The sequence below is a fragment of the Hippocampus guttulatus genome, unplaced genomic scaffold, assembly GCF_054856545.1.
Source record: "Hippocampus guttulatus isolate MCC_2025c unplaced genomic scaffold, RoL_Hgut_1.0 HiC_scaffold_29, whole genome shotgun sequence".
NCBI classification, from domain to species: Eukaryota; Metazoa; Chordata; class Actinopteri; order Syngnathiformes; family Syngnathidae; genus Hippocampus; species Hippocampus guttulatus.
The window spans coordinates 32,501-42,500 of record NW_028233888.1 but is presented as its reverse complement, the minus strand read 5'-3'; positions in this window follow the sequence as shown (position 1 = coordinate 42,500).

Below are 10,000 nucleotides of genomic sequence, written 5' to 3'. Positions count from 1 at the left end.
CGGCCGGGAAAAAGAGGCCACTCGGTCGGATTGGGAGTTTGAAAAAAATCCCCCATTCATTTCCAATGGCGGAGGTACCAGGGGCAAGGCTGGGGGTACCAGGGGCGAAGCTGGCTGGGGGTACCAGGGGTAAGGCTGAGGGTACCAGGGGTGCCGCTGGGGGTACCAGGGGTAAGGCTGAGGGTACCAGGGGTGCCGCTGAGGGTACCAGGGGTGCCGCTGGGGGTACCAGGGGTGCCGCTGAGGGTACCAGGGGTGCCGCTGAGGGTACCAGGGGTAGGGCTGGAGGTACCAGGGGTGCCGCTGGGGGTACCAGGGGTAAGGCTGAGGGTACCAGGGGTGCCGCTGGGGGTACCAGGGGTAAGGCTGAGGGTACCAGGGGTGCCGCTGGGGGTACCAGGGGTAAGGCTGAGGGTACCAGGGGTGCCGCTGGGGGTACCAGGGGTGCCGCTGAGGGTACCAGGGGTAGGGCTGGAGGTACCAGGGGTGCCGCTGAGGGTACCAGGGGTAAAGAGCGGGCCGGCCCGGCGGGCGAGTGTGGCCGGGAAAGAGGCCTCTCGGTCGGATTGGGAGTTTGAAAAAAATCCCCCATTCATTTCCAATGGCGGAGGTACCAGGGGCAAGGCTGGGGGTACCAGGGGTAAAGAGCGGGCCGGCCCGGCGGGCGAGTGTGGCCGGAAAAGGGGCCTCTTGGTCGGATTGGGAGTTTGAAAAAATTCCCCCATTCATTTTCAATGGCGGGGGTACCAGGGGTAGAGCTGGGGGTACCAGGGGTAAAGAGCGGGCCGGCCCGGCGTGCGAGTTTGGCCGGAAAAGGGGCCTCTTGGTCGTATTGGGAGTTTGAAAAAATTCCCCCATTCATTTTCAATGGCGGAGGTACCAGGGGCAAGGCTGGGGGTACCAGGGGCGAAGCTGGCTGGGGGTACCAGGGGTAAGGCTGAGGGTACCAGGGGTGCAGCTGAGGGTACCAGGGGTAAGGTTGAGGGTACCAGGGGTGTTGCTGGGGGTACCAGGGGTCACCATTCATTTTCAATGGGGGAGGTACCAGGGGCAAGGCTGGGGGTACCAGGGGTGTTGCTGGGGGTACCAGGGGTAAAGAGCGGGCCGGCCCGGCGGGCGAGTGTGGCCGGAAAAGGGGCCTCTTGCTCGGATTGGGAGTTTGAAAAAATTCCCCCATTCATTTTCAATGGCAGATGTACCAGGGGTCGGTGTCCGCCAGACGGCGGTGTGGTAGGCAAAAGGCGGGCCGGCTCGGCGAGCGTGCGTGCCCGGGAAAAAGGCCTCTTGGCCGGCGTGAGAGTTTAATAATAGCGGGCCGGCTCATCGAGCGTGCGTGCCCGGGAAAAGGGCCTCTTGGCCGGCGTGAGAGTTTAATAATAGCGGGCCGGCCCGGCGAGCGTGCGTGCCCGGGAAAAAGGCCTCCTTGCAGGCGTGAGCGTTTAATAATAGCGGGCCGGCCCGGCGAGCGTGCGTGCCCGGGAAAAAGGCCTCCTTGCAGGCGTGAGCGTTTAATAATAGCGGGCCGGCCCGGCGAGCGTGCGTGCCCGGGAAAAAGGCCTCCTTGCAGGCGTGAGAGTTTAATAATAGCGGGCCGGCTCGGCGAGCGTGCGTGCACGGGAAAAAGGCCTCTTGGCCGGCGTGAGAGTTTAATAATAGCGGGCCGGCCCGGCGAGCGTGCGTGCCCGGGAAAAGGGCCTCCTTGCAGGCGTGAGAGTTTAATAATAGCGGGCCGGCTCTGCGAGCGTGCGTGCCCGGGAAAAGGGCCTCTTGGCCGGCCTGAGCGTTTAATAATAGCGGGCCGGCTCATCGAGCGTGCGTGCCCGGGAAAAGGGCCTCTTGGCCGGCCTGAGCGTTTAATAATAGCGGGCCGGCCCCGCGAGCGTGCGTGCCCGGGAAAAAGGCCTCCTTGCAGGCGTGAGAGTTTAATAATAGCGGGCCGGCTCATCGAGCGTGCGTGCCCGGGAAAAGGGCCTCCTTGCAGGCGTGAGAGTTTAATAATAGCGGGCCGGCTCGGCGAGCGTGCGTGCCCGGGAAAAGGGCCTCTTGGCCGGCGTGAGAGTTTAATAATAGCGGGCCGGCCCCGCGAGCGTGCGTGCCCGGGAAAAAGGCCTCCTTGCAGGGGTGAGAGTTTAATAATAGCGGGCCGGCCCGGCGAGCGTGCGTGCCCGGGAAAAAGGCCTCCTTGCAGGCGTGAGCGTTTAATAATAGCGGACCGGCTCTGCGAGCGTGCGTGCCCGGGAAAAGGGCCTCTTGGCCGGCCTGAGCGTTTAATAATAGCGGGCCGGCCCGGCGAGCGTGCGTGCCCGGGAAAAAGGCCTCTTGGCCGGCTTGGGGGATTGAAAAAAAATCCCCCATTCATTTTCAACGGGAGGGGTCGGCGGTACCGCTTGGTGTCCGCCAGACGGCGGTGTGGTAGGCAAATGGCGGGCCTGCACGGCGAGCGTGCGTGCCCGGGAAAAAGGCCTCCTTGCAGGCGTGAGAGTTTAATAATAGCGGGCCGGCCCGGAGAGCGTGCGTGCCCGGGAAAAAGGCCTCTTGGCCGGCGTGAGAGTTTAATAATAGCGGGCCGGCCCGGCGAGCGTGCGTGCCCGGGAAAAAGGCCTCCTTGCAGGCGTGAGCGTTTAATAATAGCGGGCCGGCTCATCGAGCGTGCGTGCCCGGGAAAAGGGCCTCTTGGCCGGCGTGAGAGTTTAATAATAGCGGGCCGGCTCATCGAGCGTGCGTGCCCGGGAAAAAGGCCTCTTGGCCGGCTTGGGGGATTGAAAAAAAAAAATCCCCCATTCATTTTCAACGGGAGGGGTCGGCGGTACCGCTTGGTGTCCGCCAGACGGCGGTGTGGTAGGCAAATGGCGGGCCTGCACGGCGAGCGTGCGTGCCCGGGAAAAAGGCCTCCTGGCCGGCGTGAGAGTTTAATAATAGCGGGCCGGCTCTGCGAGCGTGCGTCCCCGGGAAAAAGGCCTCCTTGCAGGCGTGAGAGTTTAATAATAGCGGGCCGGCTCGGCGAGCGTGCGTGCCCGGGAAAAAGGCCTCCTTGCAGGCGTAAGAGTTTAATAATAGCGGGCCGGCTCATCGAGCGTGCGTGCCCGGGAAAAAGGCCTCTTGGCCGGCGTGAGAGTTTAATAATAGCGGGCCGGCCCGGCGAGCGTGCGTGCCCGGGAAAAAGGCCTCCTTGCAGGCGTGAGTGTTTAATAATAGCGGGCCGGCTCATCGAGCGTGCGTGCCCGGGAAAAGGGCCTCTTGGCCGGCGTGAGAGTTTAATAATAGCGGGCCGGCTCATCGAGCGTGCGTGCCCGGGAAAAAGGCCTCTTGGCCGGCTTGGGGGATTGTAAAAAAAAATCCCCCATTCATTTTCAACGGGAGGGGTCGGCGGTACCGCGTGGTGTCCGCCAGACGGCGGTGTGGTAGGCAAATGGCGGGCCTGCACGGCGAGCGTGCGTGCCCGGGAAAAATGCCTCCTGGCCGGCGTGAGAGTTTAATAATAGCGGGCCGGCTCATCGAGCGTGCGTGCCCGGGAAAAAGGCCTCCTTGCAGGCGTGAGAGTTTAATAATAGCGGGCCGGCTCGGCGAGCGTGCGTGCCCGGGAAAAAGGCCTCCTTGCAGGCGTAAGAGTTTAATAATAGCGGGCCGGCTCATCGAGCGTGCGTGCCCGGGAAAAAGGCCTCTTGGCCGGCTTGGGGGATTGAAAAAAAATCCCCCATTCATTTTCAACGGGAGGGGTCGGCGGTACCGCTTGGTGTCCGCCAGACGGCGGTGTGGTAGGCAAATGGCGGGCCTGCACGGCGAGCGTGCGTGCCCGGGAAAAATGCCTCCTGGCCGGCGTGAGAGTTTAATAATAGCGGGCCGGCTCGGCGAGCGTGCGTGCCCGGGAAAAAGGCCTCTTGGCCGGCGTGAGAGTTTAATAATAGCGGGCCGGCTCGGCGAGCGTGCGTGCCCGGGAAAAGGGCCTCTTGGCCGGCGTGAGAGTTTAATAATAGCGGGCCGGCTCAGCGAGCGTGCGTGCCCGGGAAAAAGGCCTCCTTGCAGGCGTGAGAGTTTAATAATAGCGGGCCGGCTCATCGAGCGTGCGTGCCCGGGAAAAGGGCCTCTTGGCCGGCGTGAGAGTTTAATAATAGCGGGCCTGAGAGTTTAATAATAGCGGGCCGGCTCGGCGAGCGTGCGTGCCCGGGAAAAGGGCCTCTTGGCCGGCGTGAGAGTTTAATAATAGCGGGCCGGCTCATCGAGCGTGCGTGCCCGGGAAAAGGGCCTCTTGGCCGGCGTGAGAGTTTAATAATAGCGGGCCGGCCCGGCGAGCGTGCGTGCCCGGGAAAAAGGCCTCCTTGCAGGCGTGAGAGTTTAATAATAGCGGGCCGGCCCGGCGAGCGTGCGTGCCCGGGAAAAAGGCCTCCTTGCAGGCGTGAGAGTTTAATAATAGCGGGCCGGCTCCGCGAGCGTGCGTGGCCGGGAAAAAGGCCTCTTGGCCGGCGTGAGAGTTTAATAATAGCGGGCCGGCTCGGCGAGCGTGCGTGCCCGGGAAAAGGGCCTCTTGGCCGGCGTGAGAGTTTAATAATAGCGGGCCGGCTCATCGAGCGTGCGTGCCCGGGAAAAGGGCCTCTTGGCCGGCGTGAGAGTTTAATAATAGCGGGCCGGCCCGGCGAGCGTGCGTGCCCGGGAAAAAGGCCTCCTTGCAGGCGTGAGAGTTTAATAATAGCGGGCCGGCTCCGCGAGCGTGCGTGGCCGGGAAAAAGGCCTCTTGGCCGGCGTGAGAGTTTAATAATAGCGGGCCGGCTCATCGAGCGTGCGTGCCCGGGAAAAGGGCCTCTTGGCCGGCGTGAGAGTTTAATAATAGCGGGCCGGCTCATCGAGCGTGCGTGCCCGGGAAAAGGGCCTCTTGGCCGGCGTGAGAGTTTAATAATAGCGGGCCGGCCCGGCGAGCGTGCGTGCCCGGGAAAAAGGCCTCCTTGCAGGCGTGAGAGTTTAATAATAGCGGGCCGGCCCGGCGAGCGTGCGTGCCCGGGAAAAAGGCCTCCTTGCAGGCGTGAGAGTTTAATAATAGCGGGCCGGCCCGGCGAGCGTGCGTGCCCGGGAAAAAGGCCTCCTTGCAGGCGTGAGAGTTTAATAATAGCGGGCCGGCCCGGCGAGCGTGCGTGCCCGGGAAAAAGGCCTCCTTGCAGGCGTGAGAGTTTAATAATAGCGGGCCGGCTCCGCGAGCGTGCGTGCCCGGGAAAAAGGCCTCCTTGCAGGCGTGAGAGTTCAATAATAGCGGGCCGGCCCGGCGAGCGTGCGTGCCCGGGAAAAAGGCCTCCTTGCAGGCGTGAGAGTTTAATAATAGCGGGCCGGCCCGGCGAGCGTGCGTGCCCGGGAAAAAGGCCTCTTGGCCGGCGTGAGAGTTTAATAATAGCGGGCCGGCCCCGCGAGCGTGCGTGCCCGGGAAAAAGGCCTCCTTGCAGGGGTGAGAGTTTAATAATAGCGGGCCGGCCCGGCGAGCGTGCGTGCCCGGGAAAAAGGCCTCTTGGCCGGCGTGGGAGATTGAAAAAATTCCCCCATTCATTTTCAATGGCGGGGGTACCAGGGGTAGAGCTGGGGGTACCAGGGGTAAAGAGCGGGCCGGCCCGGCGTGCGAGTTTGGCCGGAAAAGAGGCCTCTTGGTCGGATTGGGAGATTGAAAAAATTCCCCCATTCATTTTCAATGGCGGGGGTACCAGGGGTAGAGCTGGGGGTACCAGGGGTAAAGAGCGGGCCGGCCCGGCGTGCGAGTTTGGCCGGAAAAGAGGCCTCTTGGTCGGATTGGGAGATTGAAAAAATTCCCCCATTCATTTTCAATGGCGGGGGTACCAGGGGTAGAGCTGGGGGTACCAGGGGTAAAGAGCGGGCCGGCCCGGCGTGCGAGTGTGGCCGGGAAAGAGCCCTCCTGGCCGGCCTGGGAGATTGAAAAAAATTCCCCCATTCATTTTCAATGGCGGGGGTACCAGGGGTAAAGAGCGGGCCGGCCCAGCGTGCGAGTTTGGCCGGGAAAGGGGCCTCCTGGCCGGCCTGGGGGATTAAAAAAATTCCCCCATTCATTTTCAATGGCGGGGGTACCAGGGGTAGCAGTACCGATTTTGGTCGTTAGGGGCGCTGTAGTAGGTAAACCAGATATGCGGAGTTAGGGGGTCAAGAAGGCGAAAGGCTTAGAAAGTGACCGTTCACCAAAATACTTTCCGAAACGTATATAGGGGGGCATGTGTCGGACGAGTCACCATGCTTTCTCGATGCTGGAGGTACCAGGGGCACAAAGTTGGCCGGGAAAGATGCCTCTTAGGCGGATTGAAAGCATGAGAAAATGCCCCCCATTCATTTTCAATGGCGGAGAGCGGGCCGGCCCCGCAGCCGAGTGTGGCCGGCGGAGAGGCGTCTCGGTCGGATGAATGAAGCGTGGAGCCGGCCTCTGACGGCGGAGCTCCGCACTTTCGAATATTTTCTATCTCCCCCTCCGGGCGGTCGACGGCAGTTGGGAAGGCCGCCCGAGAGGCGCCCGGGGCGGATACCTCGGGCGAAAAGCCGGCCTCTGACGGCGGAGCTCCGCACTTTCGAATATTTTCTATCTCCCCCTCCGGGCGGTCGACGGCAGTTGGGAAGGCCGCCCGAGAGGCGCCCGGGGCGGATACCTCGGGCGAAAAGCCGGCCTCTGACGGCGGAGCTCCGCACTTTCGAATATTTTCTATTTCCCCCTCCGGGCGGTCGACGGCAGTTGGGAAGGCCGCCCGAGAGGCGCCCGGGGCGGATACCTCGGGCGAAAAGCCGGCCTCTGACGGCGGAGCTCCGCACTTTCGAATATTTTCTATCTCCCCCTCCGGGCGGCCGACGGCAGTTGGGAAGGCCGCCCGAGAGGCGCCCGGGGCGGATACCTCGGGCGAAAAGCCGGCCTCTGACGGCGGAGCTCCGCACTTTCGAATATTTTCTATTTCCCCCTCCGGGCGGCCGACGGCAGTTGGGAAGGCCGCCCGAGAGGCGCCCGGGGCGGATACCTCGGGCGAAAAGCCGGCCTCTGACGGCGGAGCTCCGCACTTTCGAATATTTTCTATTTCCCCCTCCGGGCGGCCGACGGCAGTTGGGAAGGCCGCCCGAGAGGCGCCCGGGGCGGATACCTCGGGCGAAAAGCCGGCCTCTGACGGCGGAGCTCCGCACTTTCGAATATTTTCTATTTCCCCCTCCGGGCGGCCGACGGCAGTTGGGAAGGCCGCCCGAGAGGCGCCCGGGGCGGATACCTCGGGCGAAAAGCCGGCCTCTGACGGCGGAGCTCCGCACTTTCGAATATTTTCTATTTCCCCCTCCGGGCGGCCGACGGCAGTTGGGAAGGCCGCCCGAGAGGCGCCCGGGGCGGATACCTCGGGCGAAAACCCGGCCTCTGACGGCGGAGCTCCGCACTTTCGAATATTTTCTATTTCCCCCTCCGGGCGGCCGACGGCAGTTGGGAAGGCCGCCCGAGAGGCGCCCCGGGGCGGATACCTCGGGCGAAAAGCCGGCCTCTGACGGCGGAGCTCCGCACTTTCGAATATTTTCAATTTCCCCCTCCGGGCGGCCGACGGCAGTTGGGAAGGTCGCCCGAGAGGCGCCCCGGGGCGGATACCCCGGGCGAAAAGCCGGCCTCTGACGGCGGAGCTCCGCACTTTCGAATATTTTCTATTTCCCCCTCCGGGCGGCTGACGGCAGGTGGGAAGGCCGCCCATTCATTTTCAATGGCGGAGGTACCAGGGGTGCCGCTGAGGGTACCAGGGGTGCCGCTGAGGGTACCAGGGGTGCAGCTGAGGGTACCAGGGGTGCCGCTGAGGGTACCAGGGGTGCCGCTGAGGGTACCAGGGGTACGGCTGAGGGTACCAGGGGTGCCGCTGAGGGTACCAGGGGTGCCGCTGAGGGTACCAGGGGTGCCGCTGAGGGTACCAGGGGTTCGGCTGAGGGTACCAGGGGTACGGCTGAGGGTACCAGGGGTGCCGCTGAGGGTACCAGGGGTGCCGCTGAGGGTACCAGGGGTGCGGCTGAGGGTACCAGGGGTAAGGCTGAGGGTACCAGGGGTGCCGCTGAGGGTACCAGGGGTGCGGCTGAGGGTACCAGGGGTAAGGCTGAGGGTACCAGGGGTAAGGCTGAGGGTACCAGGGGTAAGGCTGAGGGTACCAGGGGTACGGCTGGAGGTACCAGGGGTAAGGCTGGAGGTACCAGGGGTAAGGCTGGAGGTACCAGGGGTAAGGCTGGAGGTACCAGGGGTTAGGCTGGAGGTACCAGGGGTAAGGCTGGGGGTACCAGGGGTAAGGCTGAGGGTACCAGGGGCGAAGCTGGCTGGGGGTACCAGGGGTTGGGCTGAGGGTACCAGGGGTTGGGCTGAGGGTACCAGGGGTAAGGCTGAGGGTACCAGGGGCGAAGCTGGCTGGGGGTACCAGGGGTGTTGCTGAGGGTACCAGGGGTGCCGCTGAGGGTACCAGGGGTTAGGCTGGGGGTACCAGGGGTTGAGCTGAGGGTACCAGGGGTAAGGCTGAGGGTACCAGGGGTGTTGCTGGGGGTACCAGGGGTCGCCATTCATTTTCAATGGGGGAGGTACCAGGGGTAGGGCTGGGGGTACCAGGGGTAAAGAGCGGACCGGCTCGCCGGCCGAGCGTGGCCGAAAAAGAGGCCTCCTGGCCGGATTGAGAAATTAAAAAAATTCCCCCATTCATTTTCAATGGCGGGGGTACCAGGGGTATGCAGTACCGATTTTGGTCGTTAGGGGCGCTGTAGTAGGTAAACCAGATATGGGGAGTTAGGGGGTCAAGAAGGCTAAAAGGCTTAGAAAGTGAGCGTTCACCAAAATACTTTCCGAAACGTATATAGGTGAGCATGTTTTGAATGGGTGACCTCCAGGGCGACACAGGGGAGGCCCCTAAGAGTATAATCAGACCATCGTGAGGGTGTTTCCAGCCACCCAAAAGCACTGGAACGGCCTCTGACGGCGGAGCTCCGCACTATCGAATATTTTCTATTTCCCCCTCCAGGCGGTCGACGGCAGTTGGGAAGGCCGCCCGAGAGGCGCCCGGGGCGGATACCCCGTGCGAAAACCCGGCCTCTGACGGCGGAGCTCCGCACTTTCGAATATTTTCTGTTTCCCCCTCCGGGCGGTCGACGGCAGTTGGGAAGGCCGCCCGAGAGGCGCCCGGGGCGGATACCCCGTGCGAAAACCCGGCCTCTGACGGCGGAGCTCCGCACTTTCGAATATTTTCTGTTTCCCCCTCCGGGCGGTCGACGGCAGTTGGGAAGGCCGCCCGAGAGGCGCCCGGGGCGGATACCCCGTGCGAAAACCCGGCCTCTGACGGCGGAGCTCCGCACTTTCGAACATTTTCTGTTTCCCCCTCCGGGCGGTCGACGGCAGTTGGGAAGGCCGCCCGAGAGGCGCCCGGGGCGGATACCCCGTGCGAAAACCCGGCCTCTGACGGCGGAGCTCCGCACTTTCGAACATTTTCTGTTTCCCCCTCCGGGCGGTCGACGGCAGTTGGGAAGGCCGCCCGAGAGGCGCCCGGGGCGGATACCCCGTGCGAAAACCCGGCCTCTGACGGCGGAGCTCCGCACTTTCGAATATTTTCTGTTTCCCCCTCCGGGCGGTCGACGGCAGTTGGGAAGGCCGCCCGAGAGGCGCCCGGGGCGGATACCCCGTGCGAAAACCCGGCCTCTGACGGCGGAGCTCCGCACTTTCGAATATTTTCTGTTTCCCCCTCCGGGCGGTCGACGGCAGTTGGGAAGGCCGCCCGAGAGGCGCCCGGGGCGGATACCCCGGGCGAAAACCCGGCCTCTGACGGCGGAGCTCCGCACTTTCGAATATGTCCCCCTCCACATCGCACCCATACACAAACTGACCGATATGCAACTTAAGACCCGCCTTCGGAGGGCCCCCACCGGCCCCGGCCCCCGCGCCGGCGCTTGGAGGTTCAGGCTCCTTCGGCTTGCGGGTCGACCCCCCCCTATGTCTCACTGCGAGACGGCGAGACCATTCGAGTCTTTTTCCCTCCTTACAGGTCGCACC